A 12,062-nucleotide genomic window follows, 5' to 3' on the forward strand; every position below is an offset into this window, starting at 1 on the left:
TTTACAACCTTAAAAGGTAAAATTATAAGTAGCCATTGATCACTTATGGTACAACACCACACAAATGAGGGTAACATTTTTTTATTTCTCTACTATATTATATAGTGGCGCGAAGACCACATAAGTTTTTAACCATGTTCACAGTGTGTGCTAAGTCTTATTTCTTTTCCTTTAAACACTCAATGGTCGGGAGTAAATCGAACAAAGTGTCTGTCCAAAATAAAAGGGCCCAACCAGATTCGAACTACTGATGACCTCTTGATCTGCAGTCAAATACTCTACCACTGAGCTATGGACCCATTTTTCATGATTTTAACCTTAGTGACCCCTTCTACGGAGTGTCAGTCCAAAAGTGTAAAAAGTGTCTGTCCAAAATAAAAGGGCCCAACCAAGTTCAAACGGGTGATCGGTCAAATTCTCTACCACTGAGCCATGGATCCATTTTGTAGGATTTTAACATTTGTGACCCCTTAGACATAGTGTAGGTCCAAAAAGTGTAACAAATTTCTATCCAAGATAGAAGGGCCCAACTATGTTCGAATTGGTGACCTCTTGATCTGCAATCAAATGCTCTAACATTGAGCTATGGACCCATTTTGTATGATCTCAACCTTAGTGACCCCTTCTACAGATTATCGGTCCAAAAGTGATCCTACCGAATCGGCTATGAACCAATTTTGTATAAATTGGTGGATTGCCTATCGGGAATTAAACACAGGTCGTTAGATTCAAGGTCGAAAGTGCTAACCACTACACCATAGAACCACTTGTTAAACTTTATTCTAGCAGCGATTTTGATAAGCGCCAACAACACTGGATTTTGCAAAGCTAGAGGTCGTAGTATCCTTATAAACTTTCACAAGATGTTTTCAACTTCTTTTATAGGTAATTGAACTTTTGAGTCCATGCAAATGATTGGTTGGATTAGTATCCGTTTGAGAAGACAGAGAAGAGAAGAGAGACTTTGTTAGAAACTCTCCATAGGTAATCTCCCAAGGTGTTTTCAACTTCTTTTATAGGTAGAATTTTAGAATCAAACCACAACAAAACTTACTTCTATCTAGCAAAATTTTTTTTTTTTTTGGTTTGAAACAAGATTATTCCCTTCTTTTTCTAAAACTAAATTTGACTCTCGGAATACATTTTAATAGACAATGGAAATAGTATTTTTTTTATTTTTTATTTTTATTACTATTTTGTAATTTGTATGGTATTAGTAGAGGCTTTTGAATGAATATGATAATTGATTCTCTGTCCTCTTTGACAATTTTAGATACCTTCATATCCGATATTTGATGCGTCGCGTTTCATTATGAGATCTGCCCTTGGGTCAATAAGACTTAAGCAGAGAGTTTATTTGACTAATGATTTGATTTTTTTTTTTTTTGTTGTAGAGATATCCCTTACAAATCAAGACTTTGTATTATTTTGAACACACTCATCAAGAAATTTGTAAATGTGCCTGATATCTTGAAGGATATAAGACACGTAATTGACAGAACCTAAAATTTTTTTGAAGTTGCCTTTTCTAGGATACGTCATCACCAAAGTTTGAGACAAAGACCATTGGATGGGTTTTAATAAGGCTCAAATAAATTTAAAATCCAAGAAAATGGATCTGAGTTTGATATTATTTGATTTTGGGTATGGGCACAACTAGTTGTTTTCTTTTGATTACATTAATGAATGGATGTAGATGTTTAAAGTGTTGACATTAATGGTTTTAGAAAATATCAACACATCATCAATATAAACTATGGAAATTTTTTGAAAGGATTGAAAATATCATTCATAATCTTCTGAAATTCGGATGGAGCGTTTTTTAGCCTAAATGGCATGACGTTCCTCTCATATTTTCTAAATTGGACATAAATGCTATTTTATATTTGTCATTTTAGGAAATTAGAATTTTCTGTAATCCCAATTTCATGTCCAATTTTATAAAAACATTTGACTCTAAATTCTTTTTATCAAATCATTTTTGTTTTGAATTGGATATCTTATTTATTCTAAAACCTTAGTCAAAGGTTTGTAGTTAATTACCAGTATCATAATTTCTGGTTTCTTTTCACCATGTTGTTAACCTAAAATGTCAGACATGACCACATGCTCTTTGAAGACTTTATCAGCTTCCTCTGCCATGTTGTTAACCTAAAATGTGAGACATGACCACATGCTCTTTGAAGACTTTATCAGCTTCCTCTGCAAAATATCACCTAAAGTGTCACAGTATTTAGTGTTTGATGCTTTTTGACTTAACCCTAGGGTTCTATTTACAGTGAACTTGTGATAATTTTTGTCAAATTATATATTTGAATACCTAATACATTAAGATATAATATCTTATTTAAATAATATTAAAATGTGGTAGAATATCATAATATATGTTTAATTAATATGAATCTCATTCAAATTTTTAATATATATTTTTATTTAATGTTTATGATACACATCAATTATTTTAATATTTAAAATATCAAATACGTTAATATGTTTTGATATTATACTTCAAGACTATAGGAACTTGCTGAGAGGACTTGAGAGTTATATTGGCCCACGATGCATCTCGTGGACGATGCAAAACTATGGTGGCGCTTGAAGGTGAATTGTATAAAAAACTGGTCATGCACAAAAAAATCGTGGGAAGACCATTGATGGAATTGAAGCAATCGGCGCTCCCCTGGATGGGTTTCCAATCAAAGACCTAATGTTTGATGTTGACTCTTTTGAAGAAAGAGCCACCGGATCGAACAACAAGAAATGTGGCGGTAGCTCTGAGAACTCTATCACACATAAAAAAACGTGTCGAAGAGTTAGACATTACACAGAAGATCTGGCTTTCATCGAGGAGACCTGAGTTTGATTCTCGACAATGAAATTTTATTTTCTTATTTCTTTTATTTTATAGTTTCATCTTTGTCACCAATTATATTTAAACTTTACCTAGGTTTGAGAAGCACTATAATGGATGAGTTCAATAGTATCTTAAATTTAAAAGACTTTTATGAACTTGGTTTGAGAGGCACTATAATGGTCAAGTTCAATAGTATCCTAGATTAAAAAGATTTTTATGAACTTTGAACCTTTAATAGTGTTATGTCATAGATATTTTGTTCAATTTCAACAAGTGAGGTTGAGGTCATTCAAATGGTTAATGTGATAATCCGGTTATTTTCAAGGTCTCTTTTGTTGAACGCCATCATGACTGAGATGATTGAGATGAGCACCAGAGTGAGTTTGATAAGGAGGGTCGTAGAGAACCACACCCCAAGCCAAGCTCATGTTGGGCTTAACAAACTGAAAATCCAAAAATAGAAACCCTTAAATGGGAACCGGGATGCTAACGAATTAAAAAACTTTATTTTTGACGTAGAACAATACTTGAAGGTTACAGGAACTTGCTCATAGGACCTAAGAGTTACGTTGGCCACAATGCATCTCACGGACGGTGGCGCTCCAAGGTGGATGATATAAAAAATGGGTCATGCACCATAAACTCATGGGAAGACCGTTGATGGAATCGATGCAATCGACGCTCCCCTTGATGGGTTGCCAATCAAAGACCTGACGTTGGATGTTGACCCTTTTGAAGAAAGAGCCACACGATCGAACAGCTCGAAACGTCGCGGTAACTCTGATAACTCTATCACACACATGAAAGGACGTGTCGAAGAGTTAGACATTACCCAAAACATCATAGTAAAACTCTTCAGCGATTAGACAAAAGACTTTAGGACAACTACACCAAAAATTCATTGTTGCCAACGGTTTGGATATTTGGCTTTCACCTAGGAGATTCTGGTTTGATTCTCTGAAATTGAATATTATTTTCTTATTTCTTTTTATTTTATAGTTTCATCTTTTGTCACCAATTATATTTAAACTTTACCTCATTTTGAGGGGAACTTTAATGGTTATGTTCAATAGTATCTCATATTAAAAAGACTTTTATGGACATTGTACCTATGTTAGTGTTATGTTATAGATATTTGTTTCAATTTCAACGGTGGGGTTGAGGTGATTCAAATGGTTAATGCGATAATCCGGCTATTTTCGAGGGCTCTCTTGTTGAATGCCATCATGGTTGAGATGAGCACCCGAGTGAGTTTGACAAGGAGACCCGAATTTAAACTTTACCTCCGTTTGAGAGGCACTATAATGATCAAGTTCAATGGTATTTTAGATTAAAAAGACTTTTATGAACTTTGTACCTTTGTTAGTGTTACTTTGTACCGTTGTTTGTGTTACTTTGTACCTTTGTTAGTGTTATGTTATAGACATTTGGTCAAGTTCAACAAGTGGGGTTGAGGTGATTCAAATGGTTAATGTCACTTTATTTGATTCAAATTGTTAATGTGATAATCCAGTTGAATAGTTACAGGTTATTTCCAAGGTCTCTCTTATTGAACGCCAACAAGGCTCAAATGATTGTTATTGAACGCCAACAAAGCTGAAATGATTGTTATTGAACACCAACAAGGCTGAAATGATTGAGATGAGCACCTGAGTGAGTTTGACAAAATTGAAATAAAATCAAATAAAATCACTAAAAAAAAAAAAATTAGCCTTATGACACTTCCTTCAACTCGAACACGTGACCTTGAGATCTACAGTGACGCTCTCCCAACTAAGCTATCCCCACTAACATTAAAAACGAAAACTCATTAGTAAGGTATTTAGCTAATTCATTGATATTTTAAAAAGAAATAATCACTAATTTTAAATTGAATAGTTAGGAGTCAAGTTATGTGACGTGAATCAGGTGCGGTGAAACCGAGTTATCTTGGCTAATATTTGAAAAAAAAATCATAAGTAAAGGTATTTCTGCTAATTCATTATTTATTGAAATTTTAAAAATAAATAATAACTAAATTTTTATTGAATAGTCAGCTTATGCAAATGGAAACAGGTGCGGTGAACGTGGAGATTAAACAAACACGTCACCTTCAAATCTTTAGTTTGACACTCTCCCAACTGAGCTATCCCTGCTAACGTTAAAAATAAAAATTCATAAGTAAAGCTATTTCCACTAATTCATTATATTTTAAAAAGAAATAATAATCAACTAAACTATAAGTTATAATCCCAACTAAGTGATCCCAAATAACATAAAAAATGAATAATCACATTTTAAAAAGAAATAATAATCAACAAAACTATAAGGTGTTATAATCCCAACTAAGTGATCCCAAATAACATAAAAAATGAATAATCACATGTTTTAGATTTAATAGTCAAGTTATGCAACGTGAACCAGGTGCGTTGAACATGGATCGAACACGTGACCAGATCTTCAGTCTGACGCTCTCCCAACTGAGCTATCCCGCAATCATTGGAAATAAAAAAAATTCGGTAAATATATTTTCGCTTATTCATTGAGATTTTAAAAAGAAATAATGACTAATTTTTTTATTGAATAGTCAGGTTATGCAAATTGAAACAGGTGCGGTGAACGTGAACGTGGATAAAACACGTGTGACCTTCAAATCTTCAGTCTAACAATCTCCCAACTAAGCTACTCTTGCTAACATTAAAAATGAATATTCATCAGTAAAGGTATTGGGTACACTTCTTAAAATTCAACAAAAGGCAATAGTATTAGACTGGGATGCCAGATTTAAATCGCCCTTCTGAAAAATTTAACAAAAGGCATTGGGTACGCAGTTATAGTACGACATTCCACCCATAAAAAGATGGTAAAAAAAAAATGCTCAAGCAAATATTGGAAGACATGTTAAGTACCTACCCCTTATGAAATTCGCTTATAATAATATTTGCCAAGCCACCATACAAATGGCCACATACGAGGTTCTCTATGGACGAAGATTTCGATCCCCTATCTTTTGGGAAGAAGGGGGGAAAACGACAACTATTGGGCCAGAGCTGGTGCAAATTACCAACGCCGCAGTCCAGAAGATTAAAGCTAGGATATAAACCGCACAAAGCCCAGAGAAAAGCTATGTAGACCTAAGGCGCAAGGACATGGAATTGTAGGTAGGGGATCATATATTCCTAAAGGTAGCACCCCATGAGAGGGGTGCTCAGGTAGGGTAAAAAGGGGAAGCTAAGCCCTAGGTTTATCCGTCCCTTTGAGATATTAGAAAGGATTGGATCTGTGGCCTATAGAATCGGGCAATGCCCAAACTTGTCTGCAGTACATAATATCTTTCATGTATCCATACTACGGAAGTATACCCTAGATCGTTCGCACGTACTGGCTCATAAAACTCTCTTCTTGAGAGATGACCTAACATATAAAGAAGACCTGATTCAAATAATAGACAAGAAAGTGAAATGATTGAGAAATAAGGAAATCTCTCTTGTTAACGTCCTATGGAAGAATCATAGAGTAGAAGAAGCCACTTGGGAAACAAAAGTCAAATAAGAACCTTGTACCCTGACCTATTTTAGAATAAGAACCTTGTACCCTGACCTATTTTGAAAAAACATTGAGAAAATGGTTCATTTTCTAATTTTTATAAACTTCTCGAATCATTAAATTTTTTAAAGAATAAGAATTACAAGGTGTTTAAAAAAGGAAGGCGCTGATCGGAGAAGACTTTTCTGGCAGAAGATTCAGAAAAATCAAGAATGAAAGAGGTCCTGAAAGTGCTAGTAGATTTTCACACGAATTAGTTCACGTTAGGTTACCCTCTAATGTTTCCCTAAGCTAAAACCTAAACTCCTAAAGCCTAACCCATGACATTATGTATAAACCTAGGTTCATCAATAATCCATGTACCAAGTACCTAGAACTATGTGAATAACATGTTAAATAAGTTGGTAGGATCCATACCCATAAGTAACCATTATCTGCATTACAATGTGTACTCAAAGGCCCATATTCCTCTTTAGGTAGGATGTCATGCAATATGTATCATGAGCTGGATGTTATGATAGGCCTACCTTTCCCATCAGCTAAACGAGATGTCCTGCACCACGATTTACCAGTAGGATTACATGATTATGACGACACCATTCATGTGTTCATGGGGAGAAAATTGAAGGTTATTTTAGGGGAAGGTTTCCAGGATCAGTATATGATACATGACACGATGACCTCTAAGTTCTAAGATCCTGAAAACATAACAAGAAGTAATATACTAGCTTAAGGTAGCGATTAAGAACCTACTAGTAGACTACTTACTAAGTTTTACTCACTCCATGTTTATCAATTTTTTTTTCAAGTAACTAAGAGTTGGTCGTGGATGAGAGTGGACTTTGGAGTGTGGGCCATGGACTAACCTCTATTTTTAATCTAGTATTTTTGTGGGCCATGGACTAACTTCTATTTTTAATCTAGTATTTTTTGTTCTTCTTTTGAGTCTGCTTCTTGTTTTGTGTTTGTAACTAGTATGTATATGTAACACCCAAAAAATGAACGAAATTAGCTCCCATAAGAATAAGCCACTCATGAAAGACCCAAAGGATAGAAAGGAAAAAAAATTAAAGAATTAAGCAAGAACAAAGGACTTGGTCAAGTCACTCGTGTACCCTAGCAAGTGATTTCAAGGAGTTAAAAGGCCTTTCGAAAAGGATTGGAAAGGAAAAAGTAAATGAAAAGGGCAAAAAAGTCATTTTATCAATTATCAAGAATCTTTCCGGATTTTTAATTCCTTATCTAGAAGGAATCTCAAGAATCAAAATAAGCAAAAAATGATCAAAAAGTGATGAGCAATTTGTAGAAAAATTATGGATTTTTTTGAGAAAAATAATAATAAAATATTCAGAAAGTTTCAAATTACCAAAATACCCCTAGAAGAATGGATAATTACAGAAATGCCACTCTAATTAGAATCAGAGCATCTACCGTGACCATCCGAGCAAAATCCTTCGAACTCAAATTTCAACTTTCGGATCTCCTCCAAAATTTGATATGATGAAGAACGAACACGAACGGATCATCACATCCAACGACTAGTATTCAAAGCAAAGTCGGTAAGGATATGATCGGAGTTGATATCTCTGAGAAATTATCCAGGAAGTTAGATCTCTAAATAACTAAGATTCTGGAGCTCTCAATGTCAGTTTAAGCTCCTCCTATAAACTCTGAAGTAGGAGCAACAATACGGAATAAAAATCGAGAAAGGTCGATCCCCCAATCGAAGGCAATAAGCGTTTAGATTGTGGTCTCTTACTCTCAGATTTCTTCCAAATTCGAGAGCAATCCTCCACCATTTCTCTTCAAACTTCTAAATATCGAAGAATCTGGAACTCTCAATGTCGGTTTAAGCTCCTCCTATAAAGTCTGAAGTAGGAGCAACAATACGGAATAAAAATCGAGAAAGGTCGATCCCCCAATCGAAGACAATAAGCGTTTAGATTATGGGTCTCCTACTCTCAGATTTCTTCCAAATTCTTGAGAAATCCTCCACCATTTCTCCTCAAACTTATTCTTACCATTTCTCAACAAGATTACCCACAAGTTCTATGAAGGAATAGAGTGCTGAAAGTGCCTAGAAACCATTCCCCCAATTCAATCAGCCATTGAAGAACTTCAAGAAAAAGTTGAAAATCCAATCTGAGGATACATGATGATTCGTCGAGCAAGAATGATTCCAATCAGTTTCTGCACCTCCAAGGAATGCTTCCATAGAAGACCACGAAGAAAAACAACCTCGAGAGCGTGCCAAATTGAAGGAAATAGGTTTCGAAATTAAATTGGGGATAAGAGTCAAAATTCCTATCTACGATCTCTTTTCCTTCAAATTAAGGATTCCTCTAGCTTCAAAGGAAGAAGTCGAGTAAAATTGATGAAGGAATCGAGAGCTGAGACATCATAGAACAAGCTACCCATGAGATCGAAAATCTGGCGTTTCAAGTGAATTGCATACCGAAAACGATTTTTTGAAATTAAGTTCCTACACTCAAAGAAGTTCGTCCAAACCAATTTCTTTAGCCTGAAGATAGGATATGGAAGGGGTTCAATGAAGAAATAGGCCCTTGAAACCCCTAGAATCCGCTACCCAATAACAAATACTTAGTGGGAGACTATAAATAGTTTGGTGTGAAATTTTGCTTAAGATTCAAATGTTTTTATTTATTATTTATTTATTTATTTATAAAAGGATAAAACACATAATTTTGAAATAAAAAAAAAATATATAGTTATCAAATGAGCCTAATTTTTAACATATCTATCCCAAAGGAATGCATGGGCTCTAGTGGCAATGTTGCTTCAATCGTCTGATAGACCATGTGAAGTTAACATGACAATAATAGTAGGTTCTAAAGTACAAAAATATGTGGATAAATTTCATATATTGAGGTGCGGAAAACATATACACACGGGCAACTAAAAATGAAAGATCCACTATGAGGGCATTTGGTCTAGTGGTATGATTTTTTTTTTTTACAAATTAGGTGGAATGAACAAACAAAAATAATGAGTTTAAAATTACCAAACAAAATATCATTTTTCAAATGGAATGAAGACATAAGACCCTTCTAAAAAAGAAAAGGACAAAAGAAAAATATTAAATACATTCTCAACTAATGCATTTGGTTGAGAGATATTAGGGCCAATATAAGAAAAATATAGCATTAACTAATTTTCATGGACACATATGGATCCTTAGCATACTAAAATGACTGTTGTTATTGGTATCAAACCAATAACAATTCATATCAGCTAAATCTTCCAATTGATAATTAGGCCCGAGAAAGAACTTGAATTTATTTTTATATCTATCAACATGTTTTCTACTTTTATCTAAAACTTGATCACGAGTTTTTCTTATTTGCATTGTAAAATTTATATTTCTATGGATATCATTTCTATTTCTAGAATTGAAACCAAAAGATGTGGATAAATTTCAAATATTGAGGCGCATAAAAAATATAGACCAGCAACTAAAAATGATAGATCCACTACAAGGCATTTGGTCTAGTGGTATGATTCTCGCTTCGGGTGCAAGATGTCTCGAGTTTGATTCTCAAAATACCCCCAACAATTATATCAAATTGAAGCATGCAATATAATAAGATTTGAAATAGATTTTTTAAACCTTGAACCAAGAAGTAATTCAAATGGATATTTGTAAAGAAAAAAAAAAAGAAAAAGGAAGCTATATTTAATTATAATTTACAAGTGTCTTTATAACATGTTAATTGAAGAGAGCAAACAACAAGAATAAACAAACAAAGGAAATTTGTGTAGTATGATTCTCTTCAAATTTTGGAAACTAAGAGGATTCCTCTTCTTTCTTGACATAAAGACTTACCTTTTCGGGACTTGGACCATAAACAGTCATCTACTCTTACTCCTACTCCCTTCTCTAAAAATCAACATGGCATAATCATTCTATGAAGGCCGAAGTAGTCTTATAAAAGAAGATGAGGGTACCACTTTCAAATCATTCCATGAGGACTTGAGAAAGTTTTGTAAAAGAAGATGAGGGTACCACTTTCTATTGAAGAATTTCTATGTGAATAGAGAATGAACCATATTCTTGGGAGATAAGATAGAGCCTCGAGCCTAACTTCAAAGGCATTACACAAATTGTTCTATAATATTTTTTCTAGGAACTCTTTGTTATGTTGTCCGCTGAATGTTTCACGAAAGGGACACAGATTCTCTATTGCACTGATCTCCCAATAGAAGTTTTACCTAGGTCATCTGTCGTCACAATCCTTTTAAGAAAGATGCGCCCAAATAACCAGTGAACAATAACATTTAAAGAAGTTTCAGAGAGCGAGAAGGGGATTGTGATAGAAGTTGCCCTAGGTAAAACTTCTTTAAATGTCTTAGCCAATCATGACCTCATAATGAGGAGTCTCTTCGACAACAATAACATATGGACAACAAATGTCTTAGCCAATTGTGACGGTCAAGATTGCTCAAGGCGTGTCTTCCAAATGATCGGTAAACAATAACATTGCCCAAATAACCGCCTTGGACAACAAATCATTTACAAGAATGGCTGAGACATGCAACATGCAACCACAAGCAACACGACTTGGGCAATCATGACTGTGACATCTGCCCCCACACAATTTATTGGATAAGGCCGACTTTATGTCTCTCAATGCGCTTCCAGCTGATCTCATAATGAGGAGTCTCTTCCAACCTACTAGGTGCTGTTGAAAATCACTTCTCGGTTTGTTGAGTATTCATGTCTTCTCTGTACGTGTCTTTCCTACTTTCTTCGCTTGAAACATTTTCTTATTTGTATGACATCATACCACCTGCTTCTGCTTGATGTCTTCTTGGTCCAAATAATAACGTTTCAAGTTACTAACGTGGACAACAAGGTTAGTCCGTATCCATAAGAGCAATTGGATTCTATATGATGTCTTTATAATCTTATGGATAACTTTAACTAGTCCATAGTATTTTCACACCAGTTTTTTGTTCTTATTTCTTTGAACTCGAAGTTTATCTAAACTTAACTTATATGAACTCTTTGTTTTTCTTGAAATTGATGTGGTTGACGCTTCCGACTGACCCTTCTCTTCATCCGTCTAGATGATATTTATGTGTGAACATGTGTTGCTTCAGTGGTTTGTCTCTGTCTCCCTTCTTCAGTATCTGACCTTGTTTTTGTCTCTCCTGGTGGGGATAAATCCATTATCTGACCTTGTTTTACGTCGTGGTGTTCATGTAGTGGCAACAAGGTTTCTATTGAGGTTGGCTCACTCGATCTCCCCTTTTCAATTACAACAATAGCAGCAATCATAGATTCATCATGGCTATGATTCTTTCTCAACTGTAGTATGACATCATTTTCAACCCTCTTGGTTGATGGATGTTTTTGTAAATGATTGTCGGGTTAGACTCCATTACTACTAGACATTTTGCTAGGGGCATGTAAATGACTTTGTGTTTCAGCAGGACGTTCATTCCTGACACGATGTTGAGGTCATCCATTTCAACTATCACTAAACAATTTGCCTAGTCCAAGGCTCCAGCTTTATTAGAGATCTCATTGTGACTCTTAAGACAGGTAAAGCTTCCAAGTTGACGGCGTTCATCTTTCCTGTATCTTGATGCCAAAGGATGTTAAACTATTTTGCATTGGTCTCCATCATGAGTTGTGGGTGGCTCTAGAGTTGACAATGGT

At 34.8% G+C, this 12,062-nt stretch overlaps 1 non-coding gene across 1 annotated transcript; it reads right to left on the minus strand.

Moving 5' to 3' along the window:
* Positions 1-224: 224 nt before the first annotated feature.
* On the minus strand, positions 225-299 carry TRNAC-GCA (transfer RNA cysteine (anticodon GCA)). Its single transcript has one exon. It is a non-coding gene; the product is annotated as a tRNA-Cys (tRNA).
* Positions 300-12,062: the final 11,763 nt, after the last annotated feature.

This window comes from Cucurbita pepo, chromosome 10, assembly GCF_057944985.1.
Source record: "Cucurbita pepo subsp. pepo isolate OVF chromosome 10, ASM5794498v1, whole genome shotgun sequence".
NCBI classification, from domain to species: domain Eukaryota; kingdom Viridiplantae; phylum Streptophyta; class Magnoliopsida; order Cucurbitales; family Cucurbitaceae; genus Cucurbita; species Cucurbita pepo.